General features: G+C 45.7%; 1 long non-coding RNA gene across 3 annotated transcripts in view; it reads left to right on the top strand.

Moving 5' to 3' along the window:
* Positions 1 to 14,324, top strand: part of LOC140470070 (uncharacterized) — an 87,827-nt gene that overhangs the window by 26,152 nt on the left and 47,351 nt on the right. For 2 of the 3 annotated variants that reach the window (XR_011956337.1, XR_011956336.1), the window contains exons 4-5: positions 4,649 to 4,729; positions 8,446 to 8,550. This is a non-coding gene — a long non-coding RNA (uncharacterized lncRNA). The remainder of the gene's footprint in view (positions 1 to 4,648; positions 4,730 to 8,445; positions 8,551 to 14,324) is intronic. The other variant, XR_011956338.1, reaches the window with a different exon arrangement.

The raw sequence follows: 14,324 nt of genomic DNA, 5'->3' as shown, positions 1-14,324 counted from the left end.
GCACCCATCCATGTACCTATCCAAATGCTGCTTAAAGGTCGCCAATGATTCTGACTCTACCACTCCCACGGGCAGCGCATTCCATGCCCCCACCACTCTCTGGGTAAAGAGCCCACCCCTGACATCTCCCCATACCTTCCACCCTTCACCTTAAATTTATGTCCCCTTGTAACACTCTGTTGTACCCGGGGAAAAAGTTTCTGACTGTCTACTCTATCTATTCCTCTGATCATCTTATAAACCTCTATCAAGTCACCCCTCATCCTTCGCCGTTCCAACGAGAAAAGGCCGAGAACTCTCAACCTATCCTCGTACGACCTACTCTCCATTCCAGGCAACATCCTGGTAAATCTTCTCTGCACCCTCTCCAAAGCTTCCACATCTTTCCTAAAGTGAGGCGACCAAAACTGCACACAGTACTCCAACTGTGGCCTAACCAAAGTCCTGTACAGCTGCAACATCACTTCACGACTCTTGAATTCAATCCCTCTGCTAATGAACGATAATACTCCATAGGCCTTCTTACAAACTCTATCCACCTGAGTGGCAACATTCAAAGATCTATGTACATAGACCCCAAGATCCCTCTGTTCCTCCACCTGACTAAGAACCCTACCATTAACCCTGTATTCCGCATTCTTATTTGTTCTTCCGAAATGGACAACCTCACACTTGGCAGGGTTGAACTCCATCTGCCACTCCTCAGCCCAGCTCTGCATCATATCTAAGTCCCTCTGCAGCCGACAACAGCCCTCCTCACTGTCCACAACTCCACCTATCTTTGTATCATCTGCAAATTTACTGACCCACCCTTCGACTCCCTCATCTAAGTCATTAATAAAAATTACAAACAGCAGAGGACCCAGAACTGAACCCTGCGGAACTCCACTTGTAACTGGGCTCCAGGCTGAATATTTACCATCTACCACCACTCTCTGCCTTCGACCGGTTAGCCAGTTTTCTATCCAATTGGCCAAATTTCTCTCTATCCCATGCCTCCTGACTTTCCGCATAAGCCTACCATGGGGAACCTTATCATGGGGCGGCACGGTGGCACAGTGGTTAGCACTGCTGCCTCACAGCACCAGAGACCTGGTGCTGGGTTCAATTCCTCCCTCAGGCGACTGACTGTGTGGAGTTTGCACATTCTCCCCGTGTCTGCATGGGTTTCTTCCGAGTGCTCCGGTTTCCTCCCACAGTCCAAAGATGTGCAGGTCAGGTGAATTGGCCATGCTAAATTGCCTGTAGTGTTAGGTATGGGGTAGATGTAGGGGTATGGGTGGGTTGCGCTTCGGCGGGGCGGTGTGGACTTGTTGGGCCGAAGGGCCTGTTTCCACACTGTAAGTAATCTAATCTAATCTAATCTAAATGCCTTACTAAAATCCATGTACACTACATCCACTGCTCTTCCCTCATCCACATGCTTGTTCACCTCCTCGAAGAATTCAATAAGACTTGTAACGCAAGACCTACCCTTCACACATCCGTGCTGGCTGTCCCTAATCAAGCAGTGTCTTTCCAGATACTCGTAAATCCTATCCCTCAGTACCCTTTCCATTACTTTGCCTACCACAGAAGTAAGACTAACTGGCCTGTAATTCCCGGGGTTATCCCTCTTCCCTTTTTTGAACAGGGGCACAACATTCGCTACTCTCCAGTCCCCTGGTACCACCCCCGTTGCCAGTGAAGACGAGAAGATCATTGCCAACGGTACTGCAATTTCCTCTCTTGCTTCCCACATAATCCTAGGATATATCCCGTCAGGGCCGGGGGACTTGTCTATCCTCAAGTTGTTCAAAATGTCCAACACATCTTCCTTCCTAACAGGTATCTCTTCTAGCTTATCAGTCTGTTTCACACTCACCTCTTCAACAATACGGTCCCTCTCGTTCGTAAATACTGAAGAGAAGTACTTGTTCAAGACCTCTCCTATCTCTTCCGACTCAATACACAGTCTCCCACCACTGTCCTTGATCGGACCTACCCTCGTTCTCGTCATTCTCAGGTTTCTCACATACGCATAGAATGCCTTGGGGTTATCCTTGATCCTATCCACCAGGGATTTTTCATGCCCTCTCTTAGCTCTCCTAATCCCTTTCTTCAGGTCCCTTCTGGCTATCCTGTATCCCTCCACTGCTCTGTCTGAACTTTGTTTCCTCAACCTTATGTAAGCCTCCTTCTTCCTCTTTACTAGACATTCAACCTCCCTCGTCAACCAAGGCTCCCTCACACGACCATTTCTTTCCTGCCTGATAGGTACATACATATCAAGGACACGTCGTATCTGCTCCTTGAAAAAGTTCCACATTTCCACCACATCCTTCCCTGACAGCCTATGCTCCCAACGTATGCTTCTCAAATCCTGTCTTACAGCATCGTAATTTCCCTTCCACCAATTGTAAAATCTTCCTTGTTGTGCGCACCTATCTCTCTCCATAACTTGAATCCAAGACAGAACTCTTGATTCTGTAACTCAGAATCTTGTTTCAGACTCCCCTCTCAGTATTTACCCTCGGACACATCCTCTCAGTATTTATCTTGTCAAACCCCTTAAGAATCCCATCTGTCTCAATGAGATCACCTCTCTTTCTCCAAAATCCAGTGAGTAGAGTCCCAACCTTTTCAGCCTTTATTTAAATGATAATCCCTCCAAACCAGGGATCATCTCATTGAATCTTCCCTGAAATGCCTCCAATAAAGTGACACATTTCCTTCTCTAAAGGGACCAAATCTGCTCTCATTCCTGCAGATATGGTGGTCTCACCAGCACAGTCACACGTTACTCTCAGGTAGAGACGCAAACTCTAATACTGAAAACCTTTGAAACAAAACATTCGATTCCCCTTCCTGATTCCCTATTGTAACTGTGTGGTAGCTTTCTGTGTTTCCTGAACAATTACCCCTGGTCCCTTTGTGGTTCAGCTTTCTACAGTTTCCACCATTTAAATAGTACTTTGTTCTTTTATTATCTCCTCCAAAATGAGCAACTTCCCATTTTCCCGAGTTACACCCCATCTGGCAACTTGTTACCTCCTTCTCCTGTGCATCTCTCTCTCTCTTCATAATTCTCTTAGACCTTTACAGTTATGCCTTTTCTAGGAGATATTCCTCTCCTCCCCCCCCCCCCATCCCATTCTTACAAACATTTACTGGGAGCCCTGGGCAGTGGGAAGCAGAAAGAGTTGCTATCTTTTTAGGGATACGCTTTGGAGTGATTGGGAGGATCTTCCTACCCATTGGTCAGGATGGAGACAACTTGCCCATCGTTAGGCATTAGCCTTTCACACCCATGTCTTATTGATGAGGCAGAGCGGCAGCACGGAATGAAAGAAAAGAAAGTCATTCTTGTTCCCCATATCTCACTGACCCTTGGATCATTTTCTCCAATGTGTCAAAGAACTGCTGTGTTCAGTCACATGAGATCTCAAGTTGGAATCTCCTAGAAACCCACAGATTTCCCCCTGAGTTGACAGCTGATGTCCTCAAGGGTAATATGTACAGTAATCCTGGGCCACAAGGAGGGGATGGTGTGAGTTTCTAACTTGAACTGATAGTGACAGATTTTATAAACTTGTATTAAGGGATATTACAGGTGGACATTCAGATGGTAATCTCAGTAAATATTCTGCTAAACTCTGATTGAATTACTCAGTATATCAGGATCTGGATATTCACATTGTGTGTGTGAGTATTGTGTTCCAGATCAATCCCATTTGCTGCTTAAATATTCTCCTTTGAATCATCGCATTCTCTCAAAAGGTCTCCCCAAACCTTCAATGTGTCCTGTAATCCTTTTATGCTGACCTGATGAGTGTAAGGTTTATTATTCGAATGTGTAATTTTTGTATAAGGATGTTTCAGAGAGGGAGCAGAATATTCTTAAAGGGGAGAATAACCATTTTGAGGGGAGGCTGTTGTTTATTGTTGTCAATGACATAGGAATAGAAGAGTTCACATTGTTGGATCATTGGAATCTCTTGTGGGGTAGAATTGACCTCCATCAGAAGGTTGGATTGCACTGGCACTGGAAGGGAACAGTTGCTAGTGCTATTCAGGAGGCATTAAACCAGTGAAGGTATGTGGGTAAACCCAGAGAGAGAGAGTGAGGGAAGAGCTCAGTCCGACGCTGGTACAGTTCAGATGTCAAACAGTCAAGGCAGACAAGGGCAAGGCACAGAATGAGCAGCTACACTGCATTTATTTCAATGCAGGAGGCCCGATAGGTCAGGCAGAGGAGCTCAGGGGGATGGTTTTGAACATCGCACTGGGGTATTATAGCAATTACAGAAGCATGACTTAATGATGGATAGGACCAGCAGCTTAATGTTTCACTGTATAGATGCTATAACAAAGATAGAAAGGGGGCAACAGAGCAGGGGGAGAGGAATTTTTGATAAGGGATAACATCACAGCTGGGCTTCAAGAGGGTATTCCTGGGAGTACATCCAGGCAGGTTATACAGGTGGAACTGAGAAATAAGAAAGGGATGATCTCCTTATTGGGATGGTACTATTGACCCCCCCCCCCCCCCCCCCACTTCCCCAATAGTCAGCAGGGAGTTGAGAAGCAAATTTACGAAGAGATCACTTATCTGTAAGAACAGTATGGTTGGGTACAAGACTTGACCTTCTTTGTTATTCATTCACAGGATGAGGGTGTCACTGGCTGGGCCCAAAGGGCAGTAAAGAGTCATTGCTGTGGGTCTGGAGTCACATGTAGGCCAGACCAGGTAAGGATGGCAGATTCCTTCCCTGAAGGATATTGGTGAATCTGATGAGGTTATTTTTTGCAATAATCAACAATGGATTCATGGTATTTAATAGATTCTTAATTCCAAATTTTTATTGAATTCACAGTCCACTGTCTGCCATGACGGGATCCAAACCCTGGGCCCCAGAACGTTATCTGGGTGTCTGGATTATCCATCTAGTGATAATCTCGCTAGGCCATTTGGCAGGGTGAGTGACTGAGATATCCATGGGGCAGCACATCAGCACCAAAGATCCCATGGTCTCTGCGGAAGATAGAAAGGGCTGGAGAGGGAGATATATCCCTGGTAGTGGGGTCTGACTGTAGGTAGCGGTCATAGCAGAGGTTAATGGAGATTAATGGGTGGCAGGTGAGGAGTGGGGGATTATATTCTTATTGTGGTTGGAGGGGTGGGGGGAAGGCGGAGGTACAGGAAGTGGAGGATATGCGTTGGAGTGCATTGTTGATCAAATGGGAGGTAAATGCGGTCCTTGAAAGAGGAAACCTTTCTGGGATGTCCTGGAGTGGAATTGCTTCTCCTGGGAGCAGATATGGCAGAGGCGGAGGAATTGGGAGTACAGGATCACGTTTTACAGGAATATACTCGAGAGTAATCAGGAGAGCAAAAAGGGGACTTGAAATATCTCTAGGAAATAGTTTAAGGAGAATCCAAAGAGATTCTACAAATACATTAAGGATAAAATAATAACCAGACACAGAATAGGACCCCTTAATGATCAACAAGGGCATCTATGGAACAACAGGAGGTGGGAGAAATACTATGCTATTCTATTCTGGAGAGTTTGGAGAAATAAATAGTGATAACTTGAAAAGTGTCTATATTACAGAGTAGGAAGTACTGGAAGTCTTAAATAGTAGCAAGGTGGATAAATCCCTGGGACCTGATCAGGTGTATCCCAGAAATTTGTGGAAAGCTAGGAAGGTGGTGGCAGTGCCCCTCCCTGAGGTATTTATACCATTGTTTGTGACAGGTGAGGTGCTGGAAGATGGGTGCCATTATTTAAAAAAGGTGGTAAGGAAAGGCCAGGGAACAAGAGAACAGTCAACCTAACGTCAGTGGTAGGTAAGTTGGTGGAAGGGATTCTGAGGGACAGGATTTACATGTATTTGGAAAGAAGAGGATTGATTAGGGATAGTCAACATGACTTTGTGTGTGGGAATTCTCTCTCTCTGACTTGATTGAGGTTTTTTTGAAGATGTGACAAAGATGATTGATGAAGGCAGACTGTGGACGTTGTCTATATTGACACTGAACGATGTTCCACAAAGCAGACTGGTTAGCAAAGTTAGATAACATAAACTGTTGGGAGAACCAGACATTTGGATACAAAACTGGCTTGAAGGTAGGAGGCAGAGGGTGGTGGTGGAGGGTTGCTTTGCGGACTGGAGGCCTATGAGCAGCAGAGTGCTGCAGGAATGGATATTGGGTCCTTAAATAAGTGAATTGGATGTGAAAATATGAGATATCGGCATTGGGTTTTCAGAAGACACCAAAATTGGAGTTGTATTGGACAATGAAGAAGGTTAGTTCAGAATGCAACAGTATCTTGACCAGATGGGCCATTGGAGCAAGGAATGGCAGACTGGATTCAATTTAGACAAATGTAAGCTGTTGGATTTTGGAAAGGCAAATCAGAGCAGGACTTGTACACTTCATGGTAAAGTACTTGGGAATGTTGCTGAACATAGAGACCATGGAGTGCAGGTTCATTGTTCCTTGAAAGTAGAGTCGCAGGTCGGCAGACTAGTGAAGGTGGTGTTTGGTATGCTTATATTTATTGGTCAATGCATTGAGTACAGAAGCTGGGACGTCAAATTGTGGTTGGACAGGACATTGATTAAGCCATTTCAGGAAATATGTTTTAAGTTTGAAATTCCCTGTTCTGGAAAGGATATTGTGAATCTTGAAAGAGTTCAGACAAGATTTACAAAGACGATGCTCGGGTTAGAGGATTGGGGCTGCAGGGAGAGGGTGAATAGGCTAGGGGTAATTTCCCTGGAGAGTCAAAGACTGAGAGGTGACTTCATGGAGATTTATAAAATCATGAAGGGCATGGATAAGGTGAACAGCCAGGGTCTTTTCCCCCAAGTTATGTGGGTTCAAAACAAGATCACATGGGCTTATGTTGAGAGGGCAAAGATTAAAAACGGATCTAAGGGGCAAAGTTTTCAAGCTGTGTGTGGTGTATGTGTGGAATGAGCTGCCAGATGAAGTAGTGGAGGCTGATACATTTACAACATTTGAAAGGCATCCGATTGGGTACGTGAATAGGAAGAGTTTCCAATGATACGGACCAATAGCTGGCAAATGGGGTTCCATTTGTTGAGGATTCCTCGTTGTCATGGACCAATTGGACCAAAGGTCTGTTTCTGTGCTGTACATCTCTATGACACTAATAAATGAAAATAAGATGTGTTCCTCTTTTGTGGAGAGCTAGCAGAAGCACAGATAATTGTCCTTGGAGCTGAGAAGGTTAAGCAGTGACTTTGACCAGGTGCAAATTTGTTTCTAGGATATCTAATCTGCAGAGAGAGGGGAATTGTTAACAATGTCACAATTTGAGTAACTATTTTCAGGTAACTGGCAAATAATGTGAATATGTGAACATTATTTTATTCAGTAAGTTCTGAGTATCTGGAACAGTCTGAATGGCAGCTGGAGACAGACTCAGCAGTTATTCATAAACAGATTTGGAATTTTACTTTTTAAGGGAAGATTTGGGGGTCTATGGGCAAATGGGAAGGGAATTGGGACAGATTTGCAGCATCTCCAGAGGGAGAGGGTACATCCCAAATGGGCCGAATAGCCCCAGCCCCTGTGCTCTGTGATACTGCCCCATTGACTGTGAATGTTGAAGCTCATCCCAGGGCAGAGAGAGGGAGGATCCCACCACTCACCTCACAATGGGCCCCGATGATTGATGTCAGCGCAGGCCAATGGGGCAGAGGGTAGTACTAGAGGACCCGGTCGTACCAGTTTGTCCTCCAACCAATCGGAGTGAATGAGGGCATCCTCAAGGCTGGAACTAAAGAAAGGCACATATCGCAGAGATTTGAGAAACTGGAGGACATGAGATAGGGAGCGTTCTGTGGCTGGTGAGGAATTCTATAAATAAGGAAGAGTTGTGAGGCTGGATGAGGTGACAGTGATTGGGAGAGTTGTGAGGATGGAGGAATTTAGAGTTAGTGAGGATTCGAGTCATAATGTTATACAGCAAGGAAACAGGCCCTGTGGTCCAACCAGTCCATGCCGACCATAATTCCAAACTGAACTAATTGTACCTGCCTCCGCTTGGTCCACATCCATCCAAATATTTAAGGTCTTTTAAATATTGTAATTGTATTCACAGCTACCACTTTCTCTGGAAGTTCATTCCAGTGTGTAAATTTTTTTTTAAAAACCCTAATGTCTTTCCCCTCAAATCTTTCTCATTTCTTCTCAAAACGAATGCACCCGAGTTTTGAATCCCCCTCTCTCCTGGCTATTCACCTTATCTACACTCTTTCTGATTTTGTAAACCTCAGTTAAGGTCACCCCTTAACTCGTGCACGCCAGTGAAAAAAATTCCCAGCCTATCCAGCCTCTCCTTAGAACACAATCCCTCCATTCATGGCAACATGCTGGTAAATCTCTTCTGAACCTGCTCCAATTTAATAATATCCTTCCTATAACAGCACAACCAGAACTGGACAGAGTATTCCAGAAGAGGCCTCCCCAACGTCCTGTACATCCTCAACATAACGTCCCAACTCCTGGACTCAAAGGTCTGAACAATGAAGGTAGGTGTGCTAAGCAAAGCACCTTCTTCACCACCCTGTCTACATGGAACACAAACTTCAAAGACGTGAAGCTCTCAGTCTCTTTGTTCCCACATCACTGCTCAAGGCCCTACTTTTATTGAGTGTAAGTCCTACCTTCGTTTGTTTTGTCAGGATGTTATATTTTGCATTTATTCCAATCCAAAAAATTTTCGAATATAATTAAAAGGGAAATCAGGAGGGAAAAAAGGGGCGTGAGATAGCTTTGGCGCATCGGGTTAAGGATAATCCAAAGGGCTTTTGTAAATACATGAGGAACAAAAGGCTAACTAGGGAGAAAATAGAGACCCTCAAAGATCAGCAAGGCAGCCATTGTGTGGAGCTGCAGGCGATGAGCGAGATAGGAAACAAGTATTTTGCATCAGTGTTTACTGTGAAGAAGTATATGGGAGATATAGAATGTGGGGAAATAAATGGTGACATCTTGAAAAATGTCCATATTACAGAGGAGGAGGAGGAGGTGCTTAATGAGTGGCTAAGGAGCTGGTGCAGGGGAAAAGGATTCACGTTTTTTGGATCGTTGTGATCTCCTGGAGTAGAGTTGACCTTCATAAGAAGGATGGATTGTACCTGAATTGGAAGGTGTCTAATATCGAGGCAGGGAGACTTGCTGGTGATACTCGGGAGGCATTAAACCAGTGAGGGAGTGGGTGTAAACCCAAGAAGATAGTGAGTAAAGAGATATGTCTGTGGCTGGTACAGTTCAGAAGTCAAATAGTCAAGGCAGGCAAAGGCAAGGCACAGAATGAAGTCGGACTGAGCAGTTGCACTGCATTTACTTCAATAGAAGAGGCCTGACAGGGAAAGCAGATGAGCTCAGGGTATGGTTTTGAACATGGCACTGGGATATTATAGCAATTACAGAGGCATCACTCAGGGATGGATAGGACTGGCAGCTTAATGTTCCAGGGTATGGATTCTATAGGAAGAATAGAAAGGGGGAGAAGGAAGGAGGGGGAGTGGCATTTTTGATTCGAGACAGCATTATGTTTTTGCTTAGGGAGGATATTCCTGGGAGTACGCCCAGTGAAGGTATTTAGGTGGAACTGGGAAATAAGAAAGGGGTGATCACCTTATTGGGGATTTCTGCATGGATCTCGTCTGGGTCCTCTGGTTTCCTCCCACAGTCCAAAGATGTGTAGGGTAGGTTGGATTATCCAGGCTGAATTGCCCACAGTGTTGTGGGATGTGCACGTTGGGGGGATTATGCAGGCTGAATTACCCATAATGTTCAGGGATGTGTAGGTTGGGTGGCCTTGGGAAATGCAATGTTATAGGGGGAAGTTTGGAGGCTCTCAGGGTCAGTAGTAATATGATGGGCTGAATGACCTGAAAACACAGTTTGGAATTCTGACATTTCTACTAGTTTTAAAATATAGAACATAGAACATAGAAGAATACAGCACAGTAAAGGCCCTTCAGCCCTCGATGTTGCGCCGATCAAAGCCCACCTAACCTACACTAACCCACTATCCTCCATATACCTATCCAATGCCCGTTTAAATACCCATAAAGAGGGAGAGTCCACTACTGCTACTGGCAGGGCGTTCCATGAACTTACGACTCGCTGAGTGAAGAACCTACCCCTAACATCAGTCCTATATCTACCCCCCCTTAATTTAAAGCTATGCCCCCTTGTAATAGCTGACTCCATACGTGGAAAAAGGTTCTCACTGTCAACCCTATCTAACCCCCTAATCATCTTGTACACCTCTATCAAATCACCCCTAAACCTTCTTTTCTCCAATGAAAACAACCCCAAGTGCCTCAGCCTTTCCTCATAGGATTTTCCTACCATACCAGGCAACATCCTGGTAAACTTCCTCTGCACCCGTTCCAGTGCCTCCACATCCTTCCTATAGTATGGCGACCAAAACTGCACACAATATTCCAGATGCGGCCGCACCAGAGTCTTATACAACTGCAGCATGACCTCAGGACTCCGGAACTCAATTCCTCTACCAATAAAAGCCAGTACGCCATATGCCTTCTTCACTGCACTATTTACCTGGGTGGCAACTTTCAGAGATCTGTGTACATGGACACCAAGATCCCTCTGCTCTTCCACACTACCAAGTAGTCTACCATTAGCACAGTAATCCATCTTTTTATTACTCTTACCAAAGTGAATCACTTCACACTTAGCTACATTGAACTCCATTTGCCACCTTTCTGCCCAGCTCTGCAGCTTCTCTATATCCCGCTGTAACCTGCCATATCCTTCCTCACTGTCTACAACTCCTCCGACTTTCGTATCATCCGCAAACTTGCTCACCCAACCTTCTAACCCTTCCTCCAGGTCATTTATAAAAATGACAAACAGCAATGGTCCCAAAACAGATCCTTGCGGAACACCGCTAGTGACGGCACTCCAAGATGAACCTTTGCCATCAACTACTACCCTCTGTCTTCTTCCAGAGAGCCAATTCCTAATCCAAACCTCCAACTCACCCTCAATGCCATATCTCTATATTTTCTGCAGTAGCCTACCATGGGGGACCTTATCAAACGCCTTACTAAAATCCATATATACCACATCTACCGCTTTCCCCTCATCTACCTCCTTAGTCACCTTCTCAAAGAATTCAATAAGGTTTGTGAGGCACGACCTGCCCTTCACAAAACCATGCTGACTATCCTTGATCATATCATTCTTATCCAGATGTGCATAAATCCTATCCCTTACAATTCTCTCTAAGACTTTGCCCACAACAGAAGTGAGACTCACTGGCCTATAGTTACTAGGATTATCCCTACTCCCCTTCTTGAACAAGGGAACCACGTTTGCTAGCCTCCAGTCCTCTGGCACTACTCCTGTCGACAAAGAGGACACAAAAATCAAGGCCAATGGCTCTGCAATCTCCTCCCTTGCTTCCCAGAGAATCCTAGGATAAATGCCATCAGGCCCAGGGGACTTATCTATTTTCACCCTTGCCAGAATTTCCAACACCTCTTCTCTACATATCTCAAAGCCATCCATTCTACTTATTCGTGCCTCAGTATTCATATCGACAACAATGTCCTGTTCCTGAGTGAATACTGACGAAAAGTATTCATTCAGCGCCTCCCCAATCTCTTCAGCCTCCACACGCAACTTCCCATTACTATCCTTGATTGGACCTATTCCTTCCCTAGTCATTCTTTTATTCCTAACATACCTATAGAAAGCCTTAGGGTTTTCCCTCATCCTACCAACTAAGGACCTTTCATGTCCCCTCCTCGCTGCTCTTAGCTCTCTCTTCAGGTCCTTCCGGGCTACCTTATAACTCTCAATTGCCCCTATTGAACCTTCACGCCTCATCTTTACAAAGGCCGCCCTCTTCCATTTAACAAGGGATTCCAACTCCTTATTAAACCACGGCTCCCTCACACGACCCTTTCCTCCCTGCCTGATAGGTACGTATTTATCAAGGACACTCAATAGTTGCTCCTTGAACAAGTTCCACATATCAATTACGCTCTTGCCTTGGAATCTACTTTTCCAATCCACACATCCTAAGTCATGCCTCAACGCATCATAATTTCCCTGCCCCCAGCTATAACTCTTGCCCTGTAGTACACACTTATCCCTCTCCATCACTGGAGTAAAAATCACCGAATTGTGGTCACTGTCCCCAAAGTGCTCACCTACCTCTAGTTCTAATACCTGGCCTGGTTCGTTACCCAGAACCAAATCCAGTATGGCCTCACCTCGTGTTGGCTTATCTACATATTGTGTCAGGAAACTCTCCTGCACACATTGCACAAACACTGACCCATCTAACGAACTTGAGCTATAGCTTTCCCAATCAATATCAGGAAAGTTAAAGTCTCCCATAACAATCACCCTATTACTGTCACTCTTCTCCTGAATCATCTTCGCAATCCTTTCTTCAACGATTCTAGGACTATTAGGAGGCCTGTAAAAGACTCCTAACAGGGTGACCTCACCTCTCCTGTTCCTAACCTCAACCCAAACTACCTCAGATGGCAAATCTTCGTCCATCTTCCTTTCCACCGCTGTAATACTATCTTTGACAAGCAAAGCCACACCCCCCCCTCTTTTGCCCCCACCTCTGACCCGACTAAAACATTTAAACCCTGGAACCTGCAACAGCCAATCCTGTCCCTGATCTAGCCACGTCTCCGTAATAGCCACAACATCGAAGTCCCAGGTACCAACCCACGCTGCGAGTTCACCTACCTTATTTCGTATACTTCTGGCATTAAAGTATACACACTTCAAGCCACTCTTCTGTTTACAGGCACCCTCCTTTAAGATTGATGCCATATTCCTAACCTCCCTACACTCCAGGTCCTGCACCCTAACGCTACAGTCTGGGTTCCCATGCCCCTGCAGAGTTAGTTTAAACCCCCCCCAAGAGCACTAGCAAACCTCCCCCCAAGGATACTGGTGCCCCTCAGGTTCAGGTGCAGACCATCCTGTTTATAGAGGTCCCACCTTCCCCAGAAAGAACCCCAGTTATCCAAGTACCGAAATCCCTCCCTCCTGCACCATCCCTGTAGCCACGCATTTAACTCTTCTCTCTCCCTATTCCTCGACTCTCTCTCACGTGGCACGGGTAACAAACCAGAGACAACAACTCTGTTCGTTCTAACTCTGAGCTTCCAACCTAGCTCCCTAAAAGCCTATCTAACATCCTCAGCACTCCTCCTACCTATGTCATTGGTGCCAATATGGACCACGACTTCAGGCTGCTCCCCCTCCCCCTTAAGGACCCGGAAAACACGATCAGAGACATCACGTACCCTTGCACCTGGGAGGCAACATACCAAACGTGAGTCTCTCTCGTTCCCACAAAACCGCCTATCTGTGCCCCGAACTATCGAGTCCCCAATTATTATTGCTCTGCTCTTCTCCACCCTTCCCTTCTGAGTAGCGGGGACAGGCTCCGTGCCAGAGGCCTGAACCCCATTGCTTACCCCTGGTAAGTCGTCCCCCCCACAAGTATCCAAAACGGTATACTTGTTCTTGAGGGGAACGACCACAGGGGGTCCCTGCACTGGCTGCTTCCTCCCAGTCCCCCTCACTGTCACCCATCTATCTGCCATCTTTGGAGTTACTACTTCCCTATAGCTCCGATCTATGACCCCCTCTGCCTCCCGAATGATCCGAAGTTCATCCAACTCCAGCTCCAGTTCCCTAACACGGTCTTGGAGGAGCTGGAGATGGGTGCACTTCCTGCAAGTGTAATCAGCAGGGACGTCCATGGCATCCCTCACCTCATACATGTTGCAGGAGGAACATTGCACTGCCTTCACTGCCATCCCTCTAAAGCTAACCTTAATTTTAAACAAAAAACTGGGTCTAAAGAATACAACAAGCAAAATTCGGCACTTACCTCCTTACCACAACGGATCTTATTATTAGGTTAGAGGAGGAGGGCGGGTGGGAGGCACTACCTCCGTAGTGCCTCGGGTTCTTCAGCTGTTACAGAAAATAATACACCAGATCTAAACGTTAAGGTTCTGAATTGGACAAAGGCCAATTTTGATGGCACAAGGCAAGAACTTTCATCTATCCCCTCAAGCCTGCTCTGCCATTCAATAAGATCAGGCCTGAGCTTTTCATGGTCTCAGCTCCACATTCCTGCTCTCTCACCATAACCCTTAATTCTTTTCCTGTTCACAAATCTACCTTTTCCCTTAAAGGCATTCAAGTTGATAACGTCAAATGCTGCACTCGGCAGGGAATTCCACAGATGCACAACCCTTTAGCTGAAGAAGCTCCTCCT

The sequence above is a fragment of the Chiloscyllium punctatum genome, chromosome 50, assembly GCF_047496795.1.
Source record: "Chiloscyllium punctatum isolate Juve2018m chromosome 50, sChiPun1.3, whole genome shotgun sequence".
NCBI lineage: Eukaryota > Metazoa > Chordata > Chondrichthyes > Orectolobiformes > Hemiscylliidae > Chiloscyllium > Chiloscyllium punctatum.
This window is presented reverse-complemented; position numbering and strand designations above follow the sequence as displayed.